The sequence below is a fragment of the Pyrus communis genome, chromosome 4 (assembly GCF_963583255.1).
Source record: "Pyrus communis chromosome 4, drPyrComm1.1, whole genome shotgun sequence".
NCBI lineage: Eukaryota > Viridiplantae > Streptophyta > Magnoliopsida > Rosales > Rosaceae > Pyrus > Pyrus communis.
The window spans coordinates 16,853,677-16,861,258 of record NC_084806.1 but is presented as its reverse complement, the minus strand read 5'-3'; the positions used below and the strand labels follow the sequence as shown (position 1 = coordinate 16,861,258).

At 40.9% G+C, this 7,582-nt stretch overlaps 1 pseudogene; it reads left to right on the top strand.

Annotated features, from left to right (window-relative positions):
• Positions 1–1,893: 1,893 nt before the first annotated feature.
• On the top strand, positions 1,894–7,229 carry LOC137732782 (uncharacterized; annotated as a pseudogene).
• The last annotated feature ends 353 nt before the right edge of the window (positions 7,230–7,582 follow it).

The window sequence follows — 7,582 nt, the reverse complement described above, 5'->3', positions numbered from 1 at the left end:
GGGAATTTAGCTCTCCAAGTAGATTCTCTTGGAAATTCATCTCTATGTTGCTTGCCAAACATACATCCTTCACATACATTCTTGGAATTTTCCAAATGAGGTAGCCCATGAACCATTTCTTGATCCCTGAGTTGCAGCAAACTCCTTGTGTTCAAATGACCTAGCCTCTTGTGCCAAATCTGAATACAATGAGATACACTGGCTTTTAATGCTAGTGGTGTGGCAGTCATCATAGTTAAGGGAAAACATCTGTTGCTAGTCATTTGAACCTTAGCAACCAGTCCATTCAAGTTCCAGCTATCAAAGATACAAACTGCATCACCACCAAATAGCAGATAGTAACCATGTTCCAACATTTGCCCCACACTTAGAAGATTTTCTTCCAAACCAGGCACTAGTATTACTTCTTGTATGTGATTTCTTCCCATCTTGGTTTCAATGACTAGTGTGCCTATTCCTGCTACACTCACAACTTCACCAGTTCCCATTTTTACTTTTGCATTCAGATTTCTACTCACATTCACCAGCAAGCTTTCATTTCCTATCATATGGTTGCTACAACCACTGTCAATATACCAAGTGTTATTGACCTTCACCTGAGACACGGAGTTGCAAGCAAATAATAAGGTTCCCATATCATCCACCTGATTTGCATAGTTGGCCTTCTGCACCACTTTGTTCCTATTACAGTTTCTGATTTCATGACCAAATTTATTGCAATTTGTGCATTTAGGTTTTCCTTCAAACCAGCATTTTCCATAGTGCAGTTTATCACAATGTTTGCAAGCTGTTTTGTTCGAATCATGAGAATTATTTTGCTTAGAGATAAGATTGGGCTTATTATCCCACTTTTTCCCTTTGTTCTTCCAACTTTTCCCTGATTTTTGTGTACCAGAGAACCCACTGAGTTTTTGAAACTTAGACCCAACATTTAGACTAGCAAATGCCTTTTCAGTAGAGTGATCAGTATGCATATCAAGCCTTTGTTCATAACCCTTCAGAGAATCAACCACTTCTTGGATTTCAAGAGTTTCAATATCCTTTGAATGTTCAATCACAGCACAGATAGAGTCATAACTTCTAGGCAAGCTTATAAGTAATTTTTGAACAACCCTCTCCCTAGATAGTTCTTCACCATAACTTCTCATTTGATTCATGATGTCAAACAGTTTAGTAAGATATGCAAACAATGATTCATCATCTCTCATCCTAGTATACTCAAACTCTCTGCGTAAACCTTGTAATTTCACATTTCTAACCTGTTTATCACCTCTGAATTCTTGCTGTAGGATATCCTAAGCTCCTTTGGAGGTTTCTTCATTAGAAATCCTGGGAAAAATCTGATCAGACACAGCTTCTTGGATCAACCCAAGAGCTTTAGCATCCTTCATTATGATCTCCACAACATTTGTTGAAATTTGAGTAGCTGCATCCTTCTCCTTTTTTTCATCAGCTATCACAACCACAGTAGATGATTCTGGGATAGTGAACCCAGTCTCTACAAGATCCCACAGTCCATGAGACTTGAGAATGGTTCGCATTCTGATATTCCAGAATTCATAGTTCTCACCATTGAAAATGGGAGTGCGAAGTTCAGAACTCATTGATCCAGCCATGTTAGACACAGATCTTCGTTTTGGAGATTTAAGAAACTCGATTCTTCAGCGATGAAGTTCAAAAACAAACGATTCACTGAAGAACCCAGAAATCATAGATTCACGCCCAGATTAAAGCGATGAACCTGGCTCTGAGGCCATGTTAGTGTTTTATGAAACAGCAGAGCACAAAATCAAGAAGAAATCAATAAGATTTTGATTTCTACCGAGAACAACACGAAAAATGAAGATGCAAAGAAAATGAAGAGTTCTGTGTATTTTCTGATTTCATTCAGCTATGACTGAATTGAAGAAGCTACAAAAACATAGAGTGGGGGTGAGATATAGCCGTTTGAAGGCGCACTCACTCACCCATTACACACACTCACGTATATCTCACATGCTCACATATAAGTGAGATGTTATACCATGAGACACACACACATTTAGCCTATTAGCTTTGATTTACTCTTAGCCTTACATTTCAAACTAAGAGTAAAAGAAACTTTGAATTACAAGGAAACAAAACAGGACAATCAGAAGGCAGTTGTAAAGCTTAAACATCAACACAACAAACCCACTTCTCTATGTGATATGTGACCAACAACCAATTCACCTATAACCAAAATTCATATTTTTCCTACAAATAAGATAATCCAACAACTTCACCTCCTGAGTTTGGAGAAGTTTCAACCACTCCATGTGAAAATCTCCCCTAAATCAAGACTAACACTTGTTCCCAATCATCGTACTTTAGCACGAAAATTCAGCAATCGATTCTAAATCCAGCAGATACCAAATTTCATGATGTTCAAGCTAGCATTTTTCGTCTATTTTCATCATATTGCTGATTGCAAATATGCACGCAGCAATATTACTTGTGGCTGCAGTTGAACCTGCAGCTGTTGGTAGTGAACCGGTTCTAGAAATATACATGCATGACAATCTTAGAGGCAAGTAGCCCTATGGCTAGGCCAATCATTGGGTTGCTCGGCAACATATACATCAGTCAAGTCCCCTTTGCAAAGCCGATAGGGTTCCTTCCTCAAAATGGTGGGGTGGCTATCCCTAATGCCAACAGTGTCATTCCAACTGTGAATGGGGCCAATGGTCTCCCACTAGGAACTGACTTATCTGGTACATCTTTCACTGGAGACCCTAATGGTTAAAAAAATGCCAATACGGCTACCCAACTGGCACCAGATGGGTTGGGGCTAGGCTTTGGGACAGTCACTATCATTGATGACATACTGACTTCTAGTCCCGAATTAGGGTCACAGACAATTGGGAAAGCCCAAGGTTTCTATATGGCGAGCTCTGAGATGGATCAAGTCAGCTGATGGCGTTTACAGCTATGATGGATGGAGGGAAGTACAACAATAAACTCAACTTGTTCGGAATATTGGGAGTAACAAGTGACAACTGTCAGTGACTGGTGGGACGGGCAAGTTTAAAAATGCTAATGGGATTGCAGAGTTGAAACGACAGATTTCTCCAGGTCAACGTGCAACAGATGGTGCCTAAACATTGTTGAGGATTACCGTTCACTTGAAGTACAGAGAATGTCTGGTCCGTTGTGTGGAAATGAATATGAAGTTTGCAGTGTCTGATTGTATTAGCGCTGCAACTGTGTGTGGAGTATCTCTTTGTAATCTTGTCTAATGTATTTAACTGTTCTGCTCAAGTATGGCAATGCCTCATGAAAGGGATATCTTGACAACTGATCTTCCGAAGGCTAAAGGCAAGGAAGAACTCAACCACAATTAACAATATGCAGAAAACATCAAGCTACTATAGCTTAGCAAACCCAGCAGAATATAAAAATAAGGAATCCCGTTAAAATCTGCAGAAACCGGCACCCATAATGCTGACAAAGACGTAACTTGATCTCCAAAATCTTCCACATTATCCCCTTATAATCCTGAAAAAAAATCTTATAACCATGCATCCAAATTACACGAAAAATATTGCTAATCCAAACAACTCCCAAAAAGGTTTTGGCTTCCGTATTAAGAATATATTGTAATTAATGTATAATATTGTATTAGTCTAAACTAGAGAAGGCTATTCCATGAATTGTGGATCACGGTTTTATAGGATTAGAATTAGGGTTTGACTTGTCTATTTGTATTTGTATATATATGGGTTACTTACCCTCTGTTCAATACACAAAATATTCATCCATATTATTCCTCCACATATCAATCCCAGGAACTACCTAGCTCTTTCTTATTTTGGTATCAGAGTAGGCTCTTCAATCCACTTCATCAAACCCTAGCAAAATTACAAACACCATGACAGACAACGCCAACACAAACAACAACCCTAGTATGGATTTATCACATCCATACTATATTCATCCTTTAGATCACCCTGGCCATGTTCTTGTTTCTGAAAAATTGAATGGCACAAATTATTCCTCTTGGAGCAAATCTATGCTTCATGCCTTACAAATAAAATTGGATTCATTGATGGATCCATTAAACCCCCTCCCGAAGATGAAAAACCAGGTTATTATGCCCTATGGGCACGCTGCAATAGCATGATCTTATCATGGCTTTCAAATTCCGTAGAGTCTCATCTCTCTAACGGAGTTGTCCATGCCGAATCTGCATACTCGATTTGGGAGGATTTCAAGCATCAATTTTCCCAACAAAACACACCAATAATTTACCAAATCCAGAAACAGATCGCTTCTCTATCATAAGGCTCCTTGACCGTCTCAGCGTACTTTACAGAACTCAAGCATCTCTGGACTCAACTCGATGCATATGAAGACCCCATCATCTGCAACATGATGGATAAGCATCATGAGCAACGAGACAAATACCGAATCATGCAATTTCTTATGGACCTCAACGATGTGCATGACACCGTTCGCACCAGCATTCTCATGATGACGCCATTGCCCAATATTCATCAGCTTATTCCTTTGTCAGCAATCACGAACAATAACGCCAGTTGACGTCGGAACAACGCCAACCATTGCCATCTGATAATTTTTCCCTTGCTGCCGCAGCACAAACCCATTCTGACCAGCGCTGTGATCATTGCAACCGAGAGGGACACACCGTCGATAATTGCCGCACTTTGAAATACCATTGCAATTTTTGTGACAAAAGAGGCCATACAGAAGACAGGTGCAAAATCAACAATGGCACATGGGTGCCTAATATCAATGGAGGAAATGGCAATAAAAATGGTCGAAAGCAACGGGGTTCTTCTTCACGTCCTTTGCATGCCGCCCATGCAGCGGAAACCACGTCAAGTCTTCAAGGGCCATCTATGCCGCAACCAACATACCCTTCTGCATCCACCAGTACCAATCTGTTGAGTACCCTATCTGCGGATCAAATTCAACAACTCACTCATGCTCTCTCTTTGCTTTCTTTTGGTAATGGAAACGCTTATGCAAATGCCGCAGGTCCGAATTCTCTTTCTATTACTACCATTAATTCTGTGTTTACTAAGCCATAGATCTTGGATAACAGAGCTACCGACCATATTGTTTCTGATTCCACTTTATTTACTACCACCAAACCTCCATCTATACCCGTTGTTAACTTGCCCACTGGTTCTTCAATCCCAATCACTTGCACTGGCACAATACCATTTAATTATGATATCACTTTAGCCGATGTCTTGTGTGTTCCGTCCTTTAATCTCAATCTCATGTCCGTTAGCAAAGTTACTGACTCTCTTAATTGTTATGCCATTTTGTTTCCCACCTTTTGTGTTTTGCAAGACTTGGCTTCAGGGAAGATGATTGGTTCAGGTAAGATGCGTGATGGTCTTTACTACATGTCGCCTATACACCGAACACCTGCCTCTCATCAAGTTTCTCATCCTTCCCATTTATGACACCAATGACTGGGACATCCATCCCCTTCTCGTCTCAAATTAGCTTCTTCCTTGTTCTTTTCTCATGCTATTTCTTTTGACAATAATTGTAGTGTCTGTCCTTTGGCCAAACAGACACGACTTCCGTTTTCTTTAAGTTCAATATCAACTCATGCACCGTTTGTTTTATTGCATTGTGACATATGGGGTCCTTACAAAATTCCCACTCACTTTGGGTCTTGTTTCTTTCTTACAATTGTGGACGATTTTAGTCGATGCACTTGGGTGTTTTTAATGTCACACAAGTCTGAGACATAACATCTTTTAAGATCCTTTATCACCTTTGCTCACACTCAATTCCATGCCACAGTTAAAACCATCAGAGTAGACAATGGGTCTGAATTCCTATCCATGAGGGATTATTTTCAATCTAATGGGATTGAACTTCAACGCACTTGTGTTTACACCCCCCAACAAAATGGGGTCGTGGAACGCAAACATCGCCATATTCTTACAGTGGCATGTGCTTTACGCATTCAGTCTAACATACCCCTCATATTTTGGGGTGAATGTGTACTCACTGCCGTCTACCTCATCAACCGTTTACCTTCTCCGTTACTTTCCAACAAATCACCCTTTGAACTATTATACAAACGTCCACCATCCCTTGAGCATCTCTGCGTTTTTGGATGTCTTAGTTATGCTACCGTTGTCCACCCTACCCACAAATTTGAACCTAGAGCTCACCGGTGTGTTTTCATTGGCTATCCCACAGGTCACAAAGGGTATAAACTTTACAACTTGGACACTAAAAAATTTTTGATCAACCGTGATGTAATATTTCATGAGACTTCATTCCCATTTTCCAATCTTTCATCTCCTGATTCTCATACCACTACCCTTAACCCCATAAATCAAGACCCCACCCCTTTTTCTCCTATTTCCTATTTCCCTCCACCGCTTCATGCACCTCCCAATCACATTGACCAACCTCCTACATTAACTCCACATGGCGCTGACCCATCTACTGCTCATCCACATGTCGACACTCCCACTCCCAATATCCCATATGCTCCCTCCCTCACCGACATTCCTCCACTACCCGTGCCCACCTCTTCTCCCTCACTACACGTACCCACCCATCCTGCACCCCCTACATCTTCTCCTACCCCTCTCCATGCCTCTCATCTTGACCCTGATATTCCCATCTCTTCACCACCCATTCTCCCTTCTCTCAGGCATTCCATTCGTCCCAAACAGCCACTCGCATGAACTAAAGACTACCATATGTCTCACCACGTCAATCATTCTTCTCTGGCACCACATTCTGTACAAGGTACCCGTTATCCCATATCTCATTTTCTTTCCAACTCTTGTTTCTCTTCTGCCCATTGTTCCTTTTAAGTTAACATTACAGGTCCATATGAGCTCACCACATATGCTGACATTATCCTTGATCCGAACTGGCAACAAGTTATGCACACAGAATTAGATGCGTTACAACGTAATCACACTTGGGACTTGGTTCCTCTTCCTGCTGGTCATAAGCATATCGGCTCCAAATGGGTTTTCAAAAAAAAGTACAAGTCTGACGGTTCTCTTGATCATTACAAGGCTCGTGTTGTTGCAAAAGGATACACACAGGTTGAGGGAGTTGATTACCAGGAAACCTTTTCACCCACTGCCAAACTCACCACTCTGCGTTGTCTCCTTACCGTTGCTGCTGCCCGTACTTGGTTTATTACGTTCAGAATGCCTTTCTTCATCGCACTTTTCATGAAGAAGTCTACATAGAACCCCCTCCAAGTCTTCGCCGACAGGGGGATAATCTTGTATGTCGGCTTAAAAAGTCCCTTTACGGACTCAAACAGGCATCTAGAACTTGGTTCACCACATTCTCAGACGCTATTCAGAAAGCCGGATATTATCAATCAAAAGCGGATTATTCCTTGTTCACCAAGGTTCAAGGTACTTCAATCACTGTTGTTCTTATTTATGTTGATGACATACTTATCACAGGAGATAATATCCAAGAAATGGAACAACTCAAAGCCTTTCTTCTCAAACGCTTCCGCATCAAAGACCTTGGTGATCTAAAGTATTTTTTGGGTATTGAGTTCGCACGCTCGGAAAAGGGAATTTTTTGT